The 23,092-nt window shown below is 38.0% G+C and overlaps 1 pseudogene; it reads right to left on the bottom strand.

Annotated features, from left to right (window-relative positions):
• Positions 1-23,092, bottom strand: part of LOC127429624 (cytoplasmic dynein 2 heavy chain 1-like) — a 94,923-nt pseudogene that overhangs the window by 9,756 nt on the left and 62,075 nt on the right.

Below are 23,092 nucleotides of genomic sequence, written 5' to 3'. Positions count from 1 at the left end.
GGAGCGCTGACTGCCCCCTACTGCATCAAGGTGGTGCATCAAGCGTGAATTGGCTTGACGGTAGGAGCATGCCTTATTATTAAACAACCTTCAATTGCGCTATTATCCATCACGTTGACTACAGTCGCAAAATTCTGGCCTGTTGATAGTACCCAGAATATCAAAATCCACAAAAGGAGGTAGATCTTTTTCCTTTTTGGCTCCTAAACTATGGAAAAGACTTCCTAGCATGGTTCAGGACTCAGACACACCATCTCAGTTTAAGTCTAAAGACTCATCTCTTCAGCCAGGCATACACCTAAATTACCCCTCAACTCATAGTTCGGCCGGGACCAGAAACACTTCTCATATTCTGCTTTAAAGTGAATGGCATCTTCGCTAATATTGTTCTCTTTGTTTCCCTTTCTCAGGTTACTAGAACCTTCTAGATCCAGCGCGGTTCATCCTGATGTCCACTCCCACTGCTATGTGTCTCTGAATGTTGACTACTAACTACATCCTGTGCCAACCAGTCAGCGAGAGGCACTTCAATGATCACTTGCATCACTATTACAATGGACTTCACAGAGGATGAACTGTTGCCAACTTGAACCTTACAACAAGATATCCTTTGTTGTCCACCGGCTGCTTTGGCATCTTACAATTCATACCAAATCCTTTAGTTTTAGTCATAGGCCCACCAACATTTACTCAGTTTACTCACATAAAACAAGACTTGGACTATGTATTGATAACTAATATCGGCATTATATTCATGCTGTTTAGCTAGAGGGGAACTGGCTCCCACAGCTGAGCCTAGTTTCTCCCCAGGATTATGGAGTTTTGTGTTCCTTGCCAAAGTCGCCTTTTGTGATGTTTTTGTCCCAAGTAAGATGCCATTGTGTTTATTGTTGTTTTGTTTTCTTGAATGTATTTTTCTGCTCAATGTCTGTTTAATATATCATAATACATTTTCAAATAATGCCACAACACATGGTCATTTCAGTCAAGTTACCTTCATTTCTCGTAACAATCCACCAAACCATCCGTACTGCTGTTAAATTCCGGTCCCCATGCTGCACAACCAAACACTGCATCTGGTTTAATCTGTATTTTAAAGCAAACAGCCACACCTCTTCAATTGGCAGTGGGTTTTTGACTTTAGTTTTGCTGTTACCCCTCTGGCGTCTGAGGAGTTGTTTGGATCCTGGAGATGTTTTGACAAGCCCTGACATTTGTGCTTAATTCAATTGCAAATGTCTCATTACAATGCATTCAGCACAAATGGTGCTACAATAATATGTGAGCAACATGTATGTACACGTTTGAGAAGCAAAAATCAACTTAAAAACATATTTTGTAGTTTATGTACAACATCGTGCACAGTATAATTTAGATAACTTTTACTAACAGTACAACTATTTTTATTTATTTATTTATTTGTGAAATAGTGTAAAAATTAGGAAAAACATTATATGGCATAAATTGACAAATATTGCAAATACGTTTGAGACAGCAAGATGCATTTAGAGTAACAAATGAAAATAATGCCTGTTCAAAATAAAAGCTTCAGAAAAGGGTGCTTGTTCATTTCGATCATATTTGACATTTCATTACCTCTCAAGTATTCTATAAACAAATAAATCTCCATTGTGATTGGAATAATATATAATATGGAATAGAAATAATGCTATTTAGTGTTTTGTGAGAAAATCAAATCAAAGGAGCATTTTACCCTTCTGAGCCTTTTGCCCCGTTGCACCCTATTATCACATAGTACGTAGCCATGAATAGATCAATTAATGACTTATCAGAAATGTAAAAAATAAAATAAAATACAAGTGATCGTGCCGGCATCTCCGTTGACTCCAGAGGTTCAGTACGATTTCTGTTAACATATTGTCTTTGTGTCTACACTGGTCTGTGGATGTTTTAGCATTTTGTGTACTTTATTTATTGTGTATATTTTGATTGTTTTGTTTGTTTTCACCCTTCTTTGTTAGTTTTGGTTCATCCCAGGGGAAGAGCTAGACTATTTAAAAGAGGGAGTTGTAGAGCTCATGTCAGTTCAATCTGATTGACTTGTATATTAGCAGTTTTGCACATTGTTGCTCCTTTGTAAATTTTTTTGTATACTTTGTTAATGTTTCACTGTAAATATGTTTTGCACACGTTTGCACCTGAATAAACACGTTTTGGGTTCCCGACATCACTTGTCTGGCACGTCATTTTTGCCTCTGACCGTTGGGACAATTTACGGCAGTGATTCACCTCGGACATGGTTAGTTTGGTTCGTGACTTAGAACTCTTTTATGAAGGAGTTTATGAAATTCAGATGGAAGCAATAAATGTAGAAAATACAAGACGGCCAGAAAGTTGTGCTCTGTTGCAACTTCAGAAGTAGGAAGTCAGATCATCCGACAAGCATGGGAAGACAGCATAAGCTATCTAAAATGAGGACAAACCATGCATTTTATATAAAGCTTCTTACTACATACTAACCCAAAACCCTAAATGCAAACATTTTGTATTTTTTTAATTCAGTAATATCATATTCTATGCATGAATTGTTTTTCCAAATGAGGAGGTTCTCAAAAGGATATTTTCTCACATTTAGCTCACATCTGTGGAACAATTTGTCCTCAAACTATACCTAAATAAACACACACAGACACACAGAGCAGAGGTGAGTGCAGTAGATACCGTACACTATCATCCATTTGTCTCTAACTCTGATTGAAGTGAACTGCAGCAGAAGTGTGGGCCACTCTTGTCTGATAAATTGGTCTCATTACATGAGCTAAACTCACACACACACACACACACACACACACACTACAGACTGCAGTGTGTGTGTGTGTGTGTGTGTGTGTGTGTGTGTGTGTGTGTGAGTGTGTGTGTGTGTGTGTGAGAGTGTGAGGCAAAGATCAGTTTAAACCTGACAGTGACAAATAAGAGCACGGTGCAACAGTCTGCAAACACAAACAGTGTGCATGTGTGTGTGTGTGTAAAGTGAGAGAGCGACAGTGAGCTGAATAGGTGGCAATTTGCCTGTTTCATTCACGAAAGTGCAGGATATTCAAGCTATGTTAATTTTATTGACCATTCCAACTACAGATGTGTTGCTATACTTCTGAGGGCCAACTTATTGAAAAATGTCATCTCAATATACTGAAACCTATTTTAAGTGGAACATTTTAAGAGGTCCTCTTAAACTTTACTTTAATAGACTGACTGCTCATTATCCAGCTTATTACACGGCCACTTACAAAATCAATAATTAAATGGATATGATAGATTAATTTCCATTCAACTTATGTTATTATGAGAGAAGAAAGAGATCAATTCCACCTCTGGTTTGCATCTGTTCTGTTGGTGTTTATTATCCCTCTTATTACAAGACTAATAGCCAAATAAATAAATCAGTGGACATGAAATATTGATTTGACTTAAAACTATTTTATTAGTTTACTTGTAGAGGTCGCAGAGTGATATATGAAGCAGGAGAGATGAATCATTATACCCAGTTGACCAGACTGATATCAATTTATCCCCGGATGTGCTGAGATTATTAAAAAAAAAAATGAGTATTCCATAGAGCCGTGTAATAACCGCTTACTAGCCTTGTCTGTGCCAAGCTTTTTGTCTGTATCCAATTTTTCAACTCTTGTTGTGACCATGTTAAGCTGCTAAACCAGTAAACTTTTGCATGATAAGTGCAAGTATACCAGAAAGAGATGTAGCCGTAACTATCTGCAAAGTGTCTAAGTATCTGCGTGTGCGTAAAGCACAAGGAAGTGTGTGAACGCACCAAGGAGACTGCGGATATCAAGAGAATGAATAAGGACTGAAACTTTGGTCTGTTTCTCATCGAAAGTGATCATATCGCTTCAGAAGACATGGATTAAACCACTTGAGTCTTATGCTGCCTTTGTCTTTTATAGAGCTTGAAAGTTTTGGACCCCATTGACTTATATTGTATGGACAAAAACATCTCATATATGCTTTAAGTTACCTTTGTAGAAGAATAAAAGTCATACGAGTTTGAGACAGCATAAGGGTGAGTAAATGATGATGATGATGATGATTTGCGGGTGTACTATCCCTTTAAGGCAGGTGTACTCAACTTTGGAAAGCTGAGGGGCCAGAAAGCAGGATCCCTTTAGCCTCGAGGGGCACACTTTTTTTTTTTATTATTATTTACATATTTATTTGCTTTTTTATATTGTTAAATATGTTATTTAATACATCATAGAAACATGTATTTAACTAGAATAAAATAAAAACATTAGTATTTAATTCTCGTAAAAGTGTACTCCTTTAAAAAATAAAAACTGTGATATATATTATAATAATGATCATGTAGGCCTATATGTTTTTTTTGTTTTTAAAAGAACCACACATTAACAAGATACAGCACCCTCAAAACAAGACACATACAAGATATCCAGTACTAGCTCCAAAAGTGCTTCAATGAGAAATCATTAGCATCTTACCCTATTTTTAGAGTTATTTTTAGATAAGTAACGTAAATCATAAATAATTAAGCATTTGGGAGAAAAGTCTTTGCAGGATAAGAACTTTTTCCACAGCGAGAATATTGTATATCTCTGTTAAACTCTTCTAACGAGTTTGTCACCGACACTCATTGACTCGTGCTGTGTGATACTGTATGTTATATACATGTTATACAAAGTGATTATAATCACATTTATGTTTGTGACCTTGTAGTTTAATTACTTCTTTTTATTCGTTTGCCATTTCCTTTTCTCTATAACAGTCCAGCAATTTATCGATACTGAGAATTACCGTAAGTGCTCTAGAACACCTCAAAATTCATGCACATCTACTAATTCTATATGATTTCAACATCACACGGGCAACAAAAAGATGGTTTGAAGGCCTAATGTTGAGTACCATGGCTTTAAGGGTTTGGGTATCAAGCAAATATGATTAGCTTAATTTATTAAATATAGTATGTGAAATTTCATGAGAAATATACTGAAGCAGTCTGTCAGCACATTGTGATCTCCACTTTACAGGAAAAGAACAACAATCTCACACACATAAACCTTTGATGTTGAGGAATGTCCTGCTTAGCACAATGTTCTCAAAACACCTCTGACCCTTCATGACCTCAGTACAATAAAATAAACACACACACACACCTGTGAGCTGATGATTTTCTGTGACGATTGCTCGATGTTTGCAGACAGGCTGAAGAAAGTGAGTCTGTCATCCTCAGGCAAACTGTCTACCACTGCATGATTTCCAGGAGACTAGAGAAGGTTCGAATGGTTTTATCTCATCTGTGCTATGCCTGATTAGAATTAAATGTTTATTTTTTGCTGTTTTGATCAACAACTGACTGTAAAGAACAGACAGGATATTAAAAGTGGTGGTGGTGGCATAGTGGGCTAAAGCACACAACTGGTAAGCAGAAGGTTGCAGGTTTGATCCCCACAGTCACCACCATTGTGTCCTTGAGCAAGGCACTTTACTCCAGGTTGCTCCAGTGGGATTGTCCATGTAATAAGTGCACTGTAAGTCACTTTGGATAAAAGTGTATGCCAAATGCATAAATGTAAAAGAGACATTATTCAATGACAAATGGGTGGATCTTGTCTTTGGATACACATGGAACAACTTCACTCTCAGCACACTGTGAAAGGATCTCGCTGCTGAATACTTACCAATATACTACATAATTACAGTACAAGCAAGTGAAATCTGAACATTCACCAGCCAATTGCCAAATGTGTACATTTTAGCCATATAGCGTGAAATTTGGTTGCAAATGCGAGTGATTTCCTCTCTCTCATTGTAGTAGAGGTTTGCGCACTGAGTAAAAGATTGATCGTTGGGATTCAAGAATCAATATTTAGATCGTTCAAGCTATGCATTGGTAAATCGATATTTTTACCCACCCCTAGTTGCTACTGTCCCTTTAAGACTTCTGTGTACATAAACTCTGTTATGATTGGTTAACCTCACTGTGATGGCATAGTTCACAATAGGTGTTGAATATATTAAAAGTGGGCGGGCATATGTTAATGAGATCACTGTTGTAATTTTTGCATCATTTTTGCAGTTAGTTTCAGTACTGTTTGGACTGTGGAGAGAATTCAGAGTTATCAAAGACATAGTTTATCAAACTTATTTCAAAAGATAAACTTCCCCTTTAAAAGATGATCAGCCCCCTCAGACAAGCTTGAATTCTTCACAGATTTTTTTTTAGAAACTGTCCTACTTAATGAGAGAGACAGAAAGAGAGAGACAGACAGGTTTACTGTGTTTGCAATCTTTCCTGAAGGTTGCTACAGGAGCCTGTCTGCTTCATCTACTGTAAAACTAGACCAGAACCCCTGTTTGTGTGTGTGTGTGCGTGCATGCAAGCGTGAGTGCGTGTTGAACAAACTGAAAACTGAAGTCTTTAATAATGAATTATTAAGTCAAGAGGCTTATTTGTGTGTGTGTTTCGTTCATTAACATATGCATGACAACATATACATCTCCACAAGAATGTGGTAGTAAAGGTACGATCATATGCAATGTCATAAACCTGTACTGATCAACCACTGAACAAAGAGAGAGATGCAAAAGAAACTACACTTAATTAAATGCAGCTCTTTAAAGCCCTGACTCCAGTATTTGAATTCATAGTCTGAATTCATTAAAGTCTCGTTCTTAAACACATCCATGATCTTACATGATAGTACGTAATAGGTACAGTATCAATATTTAAGTACTTTTTTTACTTTAAATCTCCACTTTCACTTTCACATCTGGAAGTGAAAGTTAAAGTGGAGATTTTGAGTTAAAAAAGGACTTAAATATTGATCTGTTTCTCATCCACACCTATTATATAGCTTCTGAAGGCATGGATTTAACCACTGAAGTCGTTTGGATTACTTTTACGTTTCCTTTATGTGATTTTTGGAGCTACAAAAGGTCTGGTCACCATTCACTTGCATTGTATGGACCTACAGAGCTGAAATATCCTTTTAAAAATCTTCATTTGTGTTCTGCAGAAGAAAGAAAGTCACACACATCTGGGATGGCATGAGGGTGAGTAAATGAGAGAACTTTCATTTTTGGGTGATCTATCCCTTTGGAGTATAACAATGTTTTGCCTCAATGATGAGATTCAGACTCAGAGAAAACAGTTGTGAAAATTGCAATAGGGGAGACCAGACTTGGTTGGACCACGTTTTATTCTTTGATGAATATCTCAACTAGGCCAATATCTCAAAATAGCCCAACTAGGAGCAAATGAAAGCTCAAGTTCTTAGGTAAAAAACAGGCAAATGTAATATTGCAAAATAATTTACATTTTTGTTAATTACTAACTAAACTTATGTTGTGCACTTGATAAAATCAACCCCAACACAGGGTCAGTTGGATCAGAGTTGGATCATGGGAGCAACCTTGTTAGGATCACATGACCAGCTAAACACTACTTGCTTAATCTCAGTAACTGCCCTGTTATTGGACACTTTCATTCATGGATTAAATTAATCATGGTTTACTGTGCATAGTGAATTTCTACAATGGCATTGGTAAGTGTAACCTACTGTGTTTGAATGATGCAGCTTCCAGGCCACTAGGTGTCACTGTAGACCAATGTAAGTCACTTCAACTTACTTCAAAACATTACTGAGCGCACCTTTAAGTAACTAGTAGCAGTTGCCTGTTTTTATTATATCATTAAAATATTCAGAACTGGGGGTATTGTTAATTATTCTTTATTTATAATCCATATGCAAACCTCTCTCTTCTAATTATAAAATCCACACCTCAACCAAAAAGCGTTTAAGTCATTTTTCTCAGTTTCAGTGTTGGCGCAGTTACTGTGTTTTGCATTTGTAGGTCAGTGTAGTTACCTGTACTTGCAGTCGGTCATTACATGTGTGTAATATGTACCTGTGGAATGTAATTGCGTCTCTCTTGACACACAGTGTGGAACCAGGCCAGACAGAAGAGACTGAGCACATGTCAGCTGGCCGCCTTTACTGATCTGCTCTGAACTCCACGATTCATACATCCTCTTCAAGTTCTTCTTGAGTTCTGGAAGAGCCTGAACACACACGTGACATACTGTCTGTCTATATGAAAGGAACTGAGTGCATCTTTTGAGCCACGCCCCCCACCTCCAAACACACACACACACACACAAACTCGCCCACACACACACAGACACACACACACATTAGAAATGTACATCACATGTCTGACTACAATAACAATCTTCTGTTTGTGAGTTTTAGAGGAATTAGTTCTCTCAGACTCATACATTCATTCCAAATCCATTATAAATCTGCAGTGTTATAGAAAACACACACACACACACACACGAGAAGGAACAAAAAAATGAAAACAAAAGCAATTAAAGTTTCTGTGACAGTAATCTCTCTCTCAGTAACACACACACACACACACACACACACACAGGCAGGTTGAGACGAAATCAGTCTCAGATTAACTTTCACTTTCAGACAAAATTATTTCAATATTATATTATTATATTATATAACATAACTTATAATTAACTGCAACCTCAGATAACAACAACTGATGTGACAGACAACAGAGACATGCAAACAGACAGACAGACAGACAGACAGATAGATCAGACAGAAGGACAGATAGAAAGTTACATAAACAGATAAAATGGACAGGCAGATAGATGGACAGACGGATGGACAGAGACATACAGAAAGCTAGATAAATAAAAATAATTGACAAAAAGACAATAAAAAGTGACTGACAGACAGACAGGCCGACAGCCCGACCGACCAACCAACAGATCGATAGATGATAGATAGAACTGACGGACAGAGGTGCTAACCGTACGGCAGACAGTCAGATGATAGATCAGGTGGATGGTTAGACCTGACAGACAGATCAGAGAGATCAGGCAGACATGCGATGGACAACCAGAGACACAGACAGACGATGATGTATTCCTGACCTTCTCCAGTATGGGGAGCCACGCTGTGACGAGGTGCAGGTTTTTCAAGCACAGCCATTCACCAGAGCGCACGCACTCTCTGAGCATCTGTAGAGCCACATCAGCCTGACCCTAACCCATCGCCACCTGAACACACACACACACACAGAGAGTCATGTCAATCTGTGTTGATTTTACACCACAAACTGTTTGTTCTATACTGCATATCAGATTACAAAGCAAAGAGTTGTGGTGCTAAAATCTGATTGGATGTGCCATGTCTGTAGCTATTACAAATTAGTCAATACGCATCCATATGTGACCGCACATCAAGTAAATTTTATATTAATGCATCAACCATAAACAGCCTTAAGTTAACTTAATGAACCACATGCTTTTATTGCATAATAGCTGTAGTTGTATTAATATACGTATGTCCTTATTTATTTTATATTGGCATCATTTATCATATTATCAAGTTTTATCTGTTATCAAGTCTCAAGAGTTTTCTCTGCTTTGTGTCGAGCCAAAAACAAACATTATCTGTGGTAAAAACCACTCTAATGCACAGCCTCGAGTCACTTATTGCTTTATTTCACTGCACAACTTCACCAACAATGAGTCTATTCTAAAACATAGTGAGCTGCCTCCGTAGGCGGCATTTTAATGCATCATTGGCATGCTCCCGACACTAGGGTTGCCACGGTGTACGGTGTTGCAGGTTTTACTCAGTACAAGGGTTTTCACTCTTTCTTTGTTTCAGTCTTCTGAAATTTTTTTGCAAGAATAGTATAATCTATGAGAATGCTGCAAATGACCTCAGACATCTCAGCTCAGGAGGTGCTTTGAGTTCAGTTCACTTTATTTCAACAGAGCAGTTCATTGTGAGCGCAACTCTGCAGGGTCACTTTATATATAGCCTATACATCTGTGAATAAATCATAAAATAATACAAAAACACGTTCACCTCGAACCATGATTTACAATCCCAATTCCGAAAAAGTTGGGACAGTATGAAAAATGCTAATATAAACAAAAAGGAGTGATTTGTAAATTATATTCACCCTTTTCAATATTGAAAAAACTACAACTAAACATTATATGATGCTTTACCTTGTGAATTTCATTGTTTGTTTGTTTTTTTGAAAATGTACAGTAAATTTAAATCAGATGACTGCAACACGTTCCAAAAGTTGAGACGGGCAATTTAAGACTAATAACAATTGACGAGTTGAAATAACAAGGCGATGTGAAACAGGAGATGTTAAACAGGTGTGGCAATCGTGTCATAGTATATAAGGAGCCTCCAAAAACAGCCTAGTCCTTCAAGAGCGAGGATCATTCGAGACTAGTCAATTTGCCAACAGATGCTTCTGCAAATAATCCAGCACTTTGAGAACAATGTTCCCCAAAGACTAATTGGAAGGATTTTGGGCATTTCACATTCTAAAGTGCACAATATAGTTAAAAGATTCAAGGAATCTGGTATAATTTTGGTGCGTAAAGGGCAAGACGAAAAGCACTTATGAATGTGCGTGATCTCCGATCCCTCAGACATCACTGTCTTAAAAAACATCATTCATCTGTAATGGATATCATGAACATGGGCTTGGGATTACTTTAGTAAACCTTTAATCAACATCACTCGCCGCTGCATCCACAGATGCAAGTTGAGGCTTTACTATGTAAAGGAGAAGCCATACATCAACACTGTCCAGAAGCGCTGCTGACTTCTCTGGACTCGGTCTCATCTTAGATGGAAAGTAGAACAGTGGAACTGTGTTTTTTGGTCCGAAGAGTCCACATTTCAAATCATTTTTGAAAAACACACTCGTCGTGTTATCTGGACCAAAGAGGAAAAGGACCATCCAAGATGTCATCAGCGTCAGGTCCAAAAGCCAGTGTCTGTATGGGCCAGGGGTGTGTCAGTGCCCATGGCATGGGTAACTCGCACATCTGTGAGGGCACCATTAATGCAGACAGATATGTACAAATTTTGGAGCAACATATGCTGCCATCCAGCACCGTCTTTTCCAGGGTCGTCCCGCATTTTCAGCAGGACAACTTCAAATCACATACTGCCTGGATTTTAAGTGCATGATTGTGTGAGCAGAGAGTGCGGGTGCTAGATTGGCCTGCCTGCAGTCCTGACCTGTGTCCAATTGAGAATGTGTGGCATATTAAAAAGCACACCATATGGCAACGAAGACCCCGTACAATTGGGCAGCTATATATATATATAAGTGTTATTAGAAGAAATGGTGATGTTTCACAGAGGTAAACACTTGACTGTCCCAACGTTTTTGGAGTGTGTTGCAATCATCTATTTAAAATGACTGTACATTTAAAAAAAAAAAAATGAAATTCACAAGGAAAGACATCGTATAATGTGTAGTTGTAGTGCTTTCAAAATAGCAAAGGGTGAATATAATTTACAAATCAAACATTTTTGTTTTTATTAGCATTTTTCATACTGTCCCAAGTTTTTTGGGAATAGGGGTTGTATATTTCAGTGATTATTATAATCATTATAATTATTATGTTTACATTTATAATTGTTTTTAGATCTTAATATGTATTAGTCATTTTCCGCCTGTTGTCATAGATGAATAGCTGCATGATGGTAAATGGAAACGTGGTCCTTTATGGATTTTTTTGACCACTTCGTTATTTTAATTGCTTATTCGTTTCGTTTGAAGTGCAATTTGAATTTAGAAATGTCTTGGGTTTAAGGTTTTACTTTTTTAAATAAATTAATTTCATTTTCAATGCAAAATCACTAAAGCAAGAATATTCACCGATCCCTCAGCCGGGGGGTTGACGATGTAAATATATATTGTGATATATATTTGTTTTATAAAAATATTGTGAACATATTTCTTACATATCGCCCAGCCCTAGGAAAGAACAAAAATTATTTATTCACACATTCAAGGTCATTACCCTTCCGAAGCAGCTAAACTGGGTCCTGGGATGAAAGGTAATAAAACACCAACATTAAACCAGCATCAACCCACAATAAGGTGAGGTATTTGCCCGGACAATGAAATACCCGGCCAGTAGCCCATGATGGAGAGAATGCACGGATGAAGTCAGTTCGTTGCCAAAGAGATGTTGCCCTTCACAACTATTGAAAAGCCATCTTTCAAAACATTGAACAACACATATTTTTATTGCACTTCAGTTTTTAGTTAAAATAAATTAAAAATAAAGTTAAAAGTTTGAAATCAAGCTGCCTTGGGTTATTGTGTAGCCTATTGCTTAATGAAAAGTACACCATAGTACCCCTTAGCGTGAGGATTGCTATTTGAATGACACGCAAAGTTGCTGCCTATGTAGAGCGTTCCAAATCACTCTCTTATGATGTTCCATTTAAGTTAGGATGCTGCCATAAATGACTGCTTCCTGTGTAGGCAGGGGACAGTGGGGCAGCTCACTAGGTTTTGGAATAGACCCATTGAGTTTCTATCATGTGTGTGTGTGTGTGTGTGTGTGTGTTACCTCATGGTAGTTTTCTTGGCCCACGATCTGACTGGCGAGTTCTAGCAGCTCTTGAGACAGATCAGCACCAGCTGAGATGATCAGTAAGACGGTTTCAGTCTCCAGCGTCTCACCATACAACCGTTTCAGATTCAACAGAGGAGGAGACAGCTCCCTCAGTCCTAAAGACAGACAGACAGAGAAAGACAAGTAATATGTTCATCTCTTTTATTGGTTCTAAGTACAGATATGCGGACAGGTAGACATACAGACAGGGGGACAAGCAGACAGACAGGTAGACAGACAGAAGCAGGCAGGCAGACAGACAGGTAGACAAACAGGAAGGCAAGCAGACAGACAGGGGGCCAGACAGAAAATCAGGCAGACAGACAAGCAGGCAGATAGGTAGATAAACAGACACACGGGCAAACAAACAGACAGGAAGACAGACAGACAAGCACACAGACAGATAGACAAAGAAAAGAGAGACAGGAAGGCAGACAGACAGATAAATAGACAGATGGGACCAACAGACTGGTATACAAACAGACAGAGAAGCAGGCAGACAGACAGGGAGACAAACCGACAGACAGGTAGAGAAACAGACAGACAGGCAAACAAACAGACAGGCAGACAGACAGATTGGTAGAAAAACAGACAGACAAGCACGCAGACAGATAGACAAAGAAAAGACAGACATGTAGACAGAGAGAAAAGCAGGCGGACAGACAGGAAGGCAGACAGACAGATAGGCAAATAGATAGGCAGACAGACAGATAATCAAACAGACAGACAGACCCACATATTGGTAAACAAACAGACATACAAGCACGCAGAAAGTTAGACAAAGAGAAAGACAGGCAGGCAGACAGACAGAAAAGCAGGCAGGCAGACAGACAGACAGGTAGACAAATAGACAGACAGGCAAACAAACAGATAGGTAGACAGACAGACAAAGAGAAGCAGGTAGACAGACAGACAGACAGACATACCCACAGATTGGCAGACAAACACACAAAGACAGGTAGACAAAGAAAAGACAGACAGGTAGACAGACAAAAAGATCAGGCAGACAGATTGACAGACAGACAAACAGACAGACACACAGACAGGTAGAAAAAGAGAAAGATAGGCAGGCAGACAGACAGGAAGAGAAACAGACAGACAGGGAAACAAATCGACAGAGAGACAACAGCGCTGTACGTACATTGTATGATATTGCGATGCACTGCATTATGTTGAACCGTAACATGTATCGTATAATGAGCCAGTTGGTGATACTCAGCCCTACACAACACACACATTTCTCCACATGACCCGTGAGTTTCTGCAGGGCTTTCAAAAACACAATTACCCGACTCAAAACAGCAGGAAACACACACACACACACACACACACACACACACACACACACACACTCTGGTCTCACATAGGTGATCTGCTGTGTAAGACGCATTAAAGACACTCCTGCACACTTCAGTGGAGCGTATGTGATGTCTGACACACATTAAAACACACACAAATAACACTGAAACATTAGTTTCTTTATCTATAAATAATTTTTACCTTTCAGGACATTCTCAAAGAAAGGATTTGTCAGATTTACCTCACTTCTGAGGACAAATTTGTCCCCAACCTATACGTGCTCTGAGCTCTTGAGAGGGGACAGAATATCTTCAAGCAACCTTACACTGCCATTTCCATAGCAGGCACAAGAACAGGACAGCGCAAAGCTATTCTATTGATATTCTATTGCAGTTTTAACCTGGATAACACACACACACACACACGTCTCAGAAGGCCGGTCAGGTCCGTAACAGCTGTTAAATGACTGAAGCTTAGTGTCGCTCGTAAGAGGATTAGAAAGAAAGATCCATTAACATTTTGAGTAAGCGTACACACACACAGTGACTCAGCGCTAGACATCAAACTCATTAACAGAGACACACGTCTGTTACTCTCTTGCATACACAGAGGAACACTGTTAAGACTTTGAAAGCATCCAAAACTCTTTCAGCAAAATCCAAAGTGAACATCTGCCAAGCCCCAATTGAGAGCCTTTGGCAAGTGAATAAAAAACAGTAACTGGCCATTTGGATGGAAACGTTGTAAGAATTGCAATATAAGAACGATAGTTGGACACACGTTGACGTATGTGAATCAAAGCAAAGAGATACATCCTGCCAAGGATGTAAGAAAGAGCTGTTTAAACTCATTCAATGAAACGGCACTGAAAGCTGCTAAATAATTCGCAGATAAATTCTCAGTTCACCTGACACCCATTGATGGCCATTCAAAAAGAGCAGTGTATTCTGACTAAATAAAACAGTTTGCAAGCAACATATAAATAACTAAAAATTCATTATAATACAGTAGAAGTTTTTACTTTGGCCTATTTGGTACGAAGTCATGTGATAAAACAACATGGCGCTGATCACAGCGGAGTTTCTCTTTGGGAGAAACGCCAACAAAACTACGTCTGTTAAGAAACTCTGATAAGATTTTACATTGAAACCTGTTTGAGTCAAAAGATACTAGAGTCTCTAGTTTCATCCTACATGCCATTTTTTATATTTGAGGCATGCTGTTAAAGACAAAGACCACTTTTGTGTACTTTAGCACTATTTATGCTTAGAAATCCTATATTTACTGTGCATTATCACAATGTATTCATGCAAAAGCTGAAAAATGTTGCTTTCAGAGGCTTTATATGGAGTTAGGATGAAAATAAGGTGCATTTTGAACTGTTCTGAGACCAGTGCAGACAGACAGCACATTGGAGGTGAAGTGAGTCACTACATAGGGAGCAAGGGAGCATCCTATTTCTTTCCTATACAGCTAAGTGCATTCACTCCTAAAATCTGATCAAAAGTTCAGTTTCAGGCTGCAGATGATGTTTAGATCACTCAACATGTTCGACAGACATGGGACAATGATAATCAGTACATAGATTCAGAATTTATAATGCAAAATTTTATTTTAACATGGTTGACAGTGATTGGACGATGCTGGCCATTACTTTGAGTCTGAATTATTTATGCTAATTTCTGGTTGGTAAAATGCTTCAGCAATGGCTATCACTTGTTCGTTTGACAGTGCAAAGAGAGAACACTGAGATTTTGTTGCTAAAGTAGAAAAAGAAAACCCAATGTAACATAAAAGTCAAATCATTTTGTCAGCTACTAGGAGTTGTAATTTACAGTGACCAGTTCAAGTGACTGACTCAAAAAATGCTTCTAAAACTGAATAAAGTGTTTAATGATTAAAACCCTAGGTATATAATCCTTCATTGGGAGTGGCATTATGTTAAATTTGGACTTTTGAAGTCACAGAGGGTTGCCTTCAGCATTTTCATGGAGAGACAGAGGCTGATGTGACATATTTCGAGTCAGCAGAGGCAAAAAGTAAAGTAATTGTTAGGGACACAGTGGTGGTAGGGGAACAGGTCTACTTCTATCAGAGTCTGTGCTCAGACGTCTTTAAAAATGTAGTGCGGTGTAAGACCCAGTTCAGCTTTAATTCATAATGACACAGCATTAGAGTTAATGACAGTGGAACGGGCATTGCTATTCATGGGGAATGTTATTATTTATTTTAGCATAGTAATAATCATAGTGCTGTGCTCCAAACCCATCAAATCGGACCGTCTAGGGTTCATGCACTGGCACAGTCAATCAGAGTAAGCCGAGTGATGCAGTGTCTTCAGCCAAGGTGGCCTTCACATTTACAGCTCATTTACCGTGAGACTCACACAAGGAAACCAGAAAAAAACAAGTGAGAAATTAGTGATCCGATAAGAGTAAACGAAAAGAGAGAGAGAGACAATGATTGAGGTAAAGAAAGACCTCTGTGTGGTGCGTGAAGGGTAATTGACACTGCAAGGTGTTGCGAGTGGCAGAGAGCATCCAATAAGAGGATGGCAGACACGGTAGCTGTTTCAGAACTTAGTGAGCTGCCTACATAAACAGAATTTTAAAGGGATAGTTCACCAAAACATTTTAATTGTCATCATTTACTCACCCTCATGTTGTTCCAACCCTGTATCACTCTCTTTCTTCTGTGGAACACAAAAGTAGATTCAAAAGAACCAAATAATAAACAGTTCATAAGAGTCATTCATTCAGGAATCAGACGACACTGGTTGCACTGTATGTTTTGCACTATTGATTCAAAAGAACCAACTCACAAGAGTCATTTGTTCGGAAATTGGAAGACACTGGTCACGCTATATGTTTTGTGCTGTAGATTCAGATGAACCAGTTCATAAGAGTCATTCATTTGGTAATCGGACTACACTGGTCTCGCTGTATTTTTTGCACTATAGATTCAAAGGAGCCAACTCAGAAGAGTCATTTGTTCGGAAACTAGTAGACACTGGTCACGCTGTATGTTTTGTGCTGTTGATTCAGATGAACCGGTTCATAAGATTAATTTGTTTGGTAATCAGACTACACTGGTCATGGTCTATATTTTGGGCTGTTGATTCAAAAGAACCAAAAAATAAGAGTCATTCATTTGGGAATCGGACTACACTGGTAACACTGTTTGTTTTGCACTATAGATTCAAAAGAACCGACTAATAAGAGTCATTCGTGTGGGAATCAGGCTACACTGATCGTGATGTATGTTTTGTGCCATAGATTCAAATGAACCGACTAATAAGTGTCATTCATTTGGGAATCAGGCTACACTGGTTGTGCTGTATGTTTTGCGCTATAGATTCAAATGAACCAGTTCATAAGAGTCATTAGTTTGGGAATCAGGCTACACTGGTTGTGCTGTATGTTTTGTGCTATAGATTAAAATGAACCAGTTCATAAGAGTCATTAGTTTGGGAATCAGACGACACTGGTCGAGCTGTATGTTTTGCGCTATAGATTCAAAAGAACTGACTAATAAGAGTCATTCAGTTGGGAATCGGACTACACTGGCCATGCTATATGTTTTGCGCTATAGATTCAAAAGAACCGACTAATAAGAGTCATTCAGTTGGGAATCGGACTACACTGGCCATGCTATATGTTTTGCGCTATAGATTCAAAAGAACCGACTAATAAGAGTCATTCATTTGGGAATCGGACTACACTGGTCATATTGCATGTTTTGCACTATAGATTCAAATGAACCAACTAATAAGAGTCATTCATTTGGGAATCAGACTACACTGATCATACTGTATATTTTGCACTATAGATTTAAATGAACCGACTAATTAGAGTCATTCATTTGGGAATCAGACTACACTGATCATACTGTATGTTTTGCACTATAGATTCAAATGAACCGACTAATTAGAGTCATTCCTTTGGGAATCGGACTACACTGGTCGTGCTGTATGTTTTGCATTATAGATTCAAATTAACCAGTTCATGAGAGTCATTCATTCGGGAATCAGCCTACACTGATCGTACTGTATGTTTTGCACTATAGATTCAAATGAACCAGTTCATAAGAGTCATTAGTTTGGGAATCAGACGACACTGATCGTGCTGTATGTTTTGCGCTATAGATTCAAATGAACCAACTAATAAGAGTAATTCAGTTGGGAATCGGACTACACTGGCCATGCTATATGTTTTGCGCTATAGATTCAAATGAACCAACTAATAAGAGTCATTCATTTGGGAATCAGACTACACTGATCATACTGTATGTTTTGCACTATAGATTCAAATGAACCGACTAATTAGAGTCATTCCTTTGGGAATCGGACTACACTGGTCGTGCTGTATGTTTTGCATTATAGATTCAAATTAACCAGTTCATGAGAGTCATTCATTCGGGAATCAGCCTACACTGATCGTACTGTATGTTTTGCACTATAGATTCAAATGAACCAGTTCATAAGAGTCATTAGTTTGGGAATCAGACGACACTGATCGTGCTGTATGTTTTGCGCTATAGATTCAAATGAACCAACTAATAAGAGTCATTCATTTGGGAATCGGACTATACTGGTCACACTGTATATTTTGCACTATAGATTTAAATGAACCAACTAATAAGAGTCTGATTCCCAAATGAATGACTCTTATTAGTTGGTTCATTTAAATCTATAGTGCAAAATATACAGTGTGACCAGTATAGTCTGATTCCCAAATGAATGACTACACTGATCATACTGTATGTTTTGCACTATAGATTCAAATGAACCGACTAATTAGAGTCATTCATTTGGGAATCGGACTACACTGGTCATACTGTATGTTTTGCACTATAGATTCAAATGAACCAACTAATAAGAGTCATTCATTTGGGAATCAGACTACACTGATCATACTGTATGTTTTGCACTATAGATTCAAATGAACCGACTAATTAGAGTCATTCATTTGGGAATCAGACTACACTGATCATACTGTATATTTTGCACTATAGATTTAAATGAACCGACTAATTAGAGTCATTCATTTGGGAATCAGACTACACTGGTCATACTGTATGTTTTGCGCTATAGATTCAAAAGAACCGACTAATAAGAGTCATTCATTTGGGAATCGGACTACACTGGTCATATTGCATGTTTTGCACTATAGATTCAAATGAACCAACTAATAAGAGTCATTCATTTGGGAATCAGACTACACTGATCATACTGTATATTTTGCACTATAGATTTAAATGAACCGACTAATTAGAGTCATTCATTTGGGAATCAGACTACACTGATCATACTGTATGTTTTGCACTATAGATTCAAATGAACCAACTAATAAGAGTCATTCATTTGGGAATCAGACGACACTGATCATACTGTATATTTTGCACTATAGATTCAAATGAACCGACTAATTAGAGTCATTCCTTTGGGAATCGGACTACACTGGTCGTGCTGTATGTTTTGCATTATAGATTCAAATTAACCAGTTCATGAGAGTCATTCATTCGGGAATCAGCCTACACTGATCGTACTGTATGTTTTGCACTATAGATTCAAATGAACCAGTTCATAAGAGTCATTAGTTTGGGAATCAGACAACACTGATCGTGCTGTATGTTTTGCGCTATAGATTCAAATGAACCAACTAATAAGAGTCATTCATTTGGGAATCGGACTATACTGGTCACACTGTATATTTTGCACTATAGATTTAAATGAACCAACTAATAAGAGTCATTCATTTGGGAATCGGACTACACTGATCATACTGTATGTTTTGCACTATAGATTCAAATGAACCGACTAATTAGAGTCATTCATTTGGGAATCGGACTACACTGATCATACTGTATGTTTTGCGCTATAGATTCAAATGAACCAACTAATAAGAGTCATTCATTTGGGAATCGGACTACACTGATCATACTGTATGTTTTGCACTATAGATTCAAATGAACCGACTAATTAGAGTCATTCATTTGGGAATCAGACTACACTGATCATACTGTATATTTTGCACTATAGATTTAAATGAACCGACTAATTAGAGTCATTCATTTGGGAATCAGACTACACTGATCATACTGTATGTTTTGCACTATAGATTCAAATGAACCGACTAATTAGAGTCATTCCTTTGGGAATCGGACTACACTGGTCGTGCTGTATGTTTTGCGTTATAGATTCAAATTAACCAGTTCATGAGAGTCATTCATTCGGGAATCAGCCTACACTGATCGTACTGTATGTTTTGCACTATAGATTCAAATGAACCAGTTCATAAGAGTCATTAGTTTGGGAATCAGACAACACTGATCGTGCTGTATGTTTTGCGCTATAGATTCAAATGAACCAACTAATAAGAGTCATTCATTTGGGAATCGGACTATACTGGTCACACTGTATATTTTGCACTATAGATTTAAATGAACCAACTAATAAGAGTCATTCATTTGGGAATCGGACTACACTGATCATACTGTATGTTTTGCACTATAGATTCAAATGAACCGACTAATTAGAGTCATTCATTTGGGAATCGGACTACACTGATCATACTGTATGTTTTGCGCTATAGATTCAAATGAACCAACTAATAAGAGTCATTCATTTGGGAATCGGACTACACTGATCATACTGTATATTTTGCACTATAGATTCAAATGAACCGACTAATTAGAGTCATTCATTTGGGAATCGGACTACACTGATCATACTGTATGTTTTGCGCTATAGATTCAAATGAACCAACTAATAAGAGTCATTCATTTGGGAATCAGACTACACTGATCATACTGTATGTTTTGCACTATAGATTCAAATGAACCGACTAATTAGAGTCATTCCTTTGGGAATCGGACTACACTGGTCGTGCTGTATGTTTTGCGTTATAGATTCAAATTAACCAGTTCATGAGAGTCATTCATTCGGGAATCAGCCTACACTGATCGTACTGTATGTTTTGCACTATAGATTCAAATGAACCAGTTTATAAGAGTCATTAGTTTGGGAATCAGACGACACTGATCGTGCTGTATGTTTTGCGCTATAGATTCAAATGAACCAACTAATAAGAGTCATTCATTTGGGAATCAGACTACACTGATCATACTGTATGTTTTGCGCTATAGATTCAAATGAACCAACTAATAAGAGTCATTCATTTGGGAATCGGACTACACTGGTCGTGCTGTATGTTTTGCGCTATAGATTCAAATGAACCAACTAATAAGAGTCATTCATTTGGGAATCGGACTACACTGATCATACTGTATGTTTTGCACTATAGATTCAAATGAACCGACTAATTAGAGTCATTCATTTGGGAATCGGACTACACTGGTCGTACTGTATGTTTTGCACTATAGATTCAAATGAACCGACTAATTAGAGTCATTCATTTGGGAATCAGACTACACTGATCATACTGTATGTTTTGCACTATAGATTCAAATGAACCGACTAATTAGAGTCATTCATTTGGGAATCGGACTACACTGGTCGTACTGTATGTTTTGCGCTATAGATTCAAATGAACCAACTAATAAGAGTCATTCATTTAGGAATCGGACTACACTGGTTGCACTGTATGTAGTGCAGCAGGAAACACAGTCAGTATTTGAACATTCAAAAACCATGAATGGAACCAAAATTCATGAAAATCATACCGTTTTGAAACCATCATTTTTCTAAAATTCAAACCGGTTCTGAATTAGAACCGAATCTGGGTTTCAAACCCTAGCTACCACGATGTAATATTACAGACATCATCACGGCCAACTCTTTTCTGTCCTCTGTGAGGAGATGGACGCTGACCACAATGCACACGTAATATCAGAACATCTCTGAGTTTTCTTTGAGAATCAATATATTACAGTTCCTCGCTCAATCTCTACATCAGTTCATTCATTCATTTCCTCCCCCTCTCTCCTCCGGTGTGTCGCGAATCAATAGTGTTTGGAAAAATGAATTACGGCGTACACTGGAAACGCTAATCACAAGCTAACCGATGATTCGCCCTTGGACTAAATATCTTGCATACTTAACTACAGCTGCTGGCAAACAAGCCGTTTTATTTGTTATTTAGGCAATTCATTTTACTGAATGTGGTGGTGGAAATGCTGGTGATGGCAAAAGTGCTATATTATCAGTAATGAGACCCGCACACGTGAGAGAGAGCGGTGGAGCAGGGGACAGTGCAAGAGTGTTTGGAAATGGGAAGGCTGATATTCACACAGGGCTGATTTGTAGTTTCAAAGCTCTGCTGATTCCAGGACTCACCATGACCTCAACAGAGAGAGAGAATTTAATGCCAGCTGAATTCAGCAGAAACAGTAAACCATCTAGTCACCTTTGACATACTGGTTTCAACCTTCGATTATCTGCGATAGCACATTTCTCCATCACTGTGTTATTGTTGCATGTCGTACTGTACTGTCATTTTACCTCTGCTTTGACTTGAAACTGCTGTATGCTTTTTAATGTTGGAATCATGCTATAGTTCCACCTTTCTTCATTACACAACTATAGCTGCTGTCAGTCACATCAATTAGATTAGATACTCAAAGTTGGGACGCACCAAGAAAATATTTGGGTGCCAATACCGTTATCTGATTATTTACAACAGCGTCTGCCGATACCGATAAGCTTCCTTGTTTCAGATCACTGATAATTAATTACACAACTTTGAAAGAAATGTAAGTAGTAAGTATAAGGGGAAAAAATTTCAAAGAAAAAAAGTTTTGTTTACATTATTACCGTTTCATTCTTAAATCATTAATTTAATGGTTAACTCGTTAAACTTTGATGCATTATTGGGCTGCCGTCTTCAAATTTTCACACTCAAATTTAAAAGCTCACCATTCACACACATTGTGGACTAAATGCATAAAAAAAGGGCTCCAATTATTCATAAATAATATTGTATGTGTTATTAATCTTAAGATGAATAGATCTTTTTGTTGTTGTTGTTGTCCCAACTTTGCAAGCGTGTAATTCTGGTTCTGTTCAATCTCAATCTCAGTTTGAAAAGTCTTATTTTATTCCACTAGATGGCTGCAAGTACTAACAAAAATATTTTTTTTCACTATCACATTCCATCACAATATAAAGATCTGAAATATAGGTGGCGCTTTAACGTATTTTAGCCCTCACATATGTGCTCGTCCATAGACATTCAGTCTAATTTTCAGTTTATGCACCACCCTCATCATTTCATTGAATATCTCGGCCTCTGAGTGGACTAGAAGCTCAATCTAGGTGTCATTAGAAAGCTAAAACCCTCTTCTTTGCGATGATATATA

Source organism: Myxocyprinus asiaticus, chromosome 39, assembly GCF_019703515.2.
Source record: "Myxocyprinus asiaticus isolate MX2 ecotype Aquarium Trade chromosome 39, UBuf_Myxa_2, whole genome shotgun sequence".
Taxonomy (NCBI): domain Eukaryota; kingdom Metazoa; phylum Chordata; class Actinopteri; order Cypriniformes; family Catostomidae; genus Myxocyprinus; species Myxocyprinus asiaticus.
Note: the sequence above shows the minus strand (reverse complement) of the source record. Positions and strands in the feature narration are given on the sequence as shown.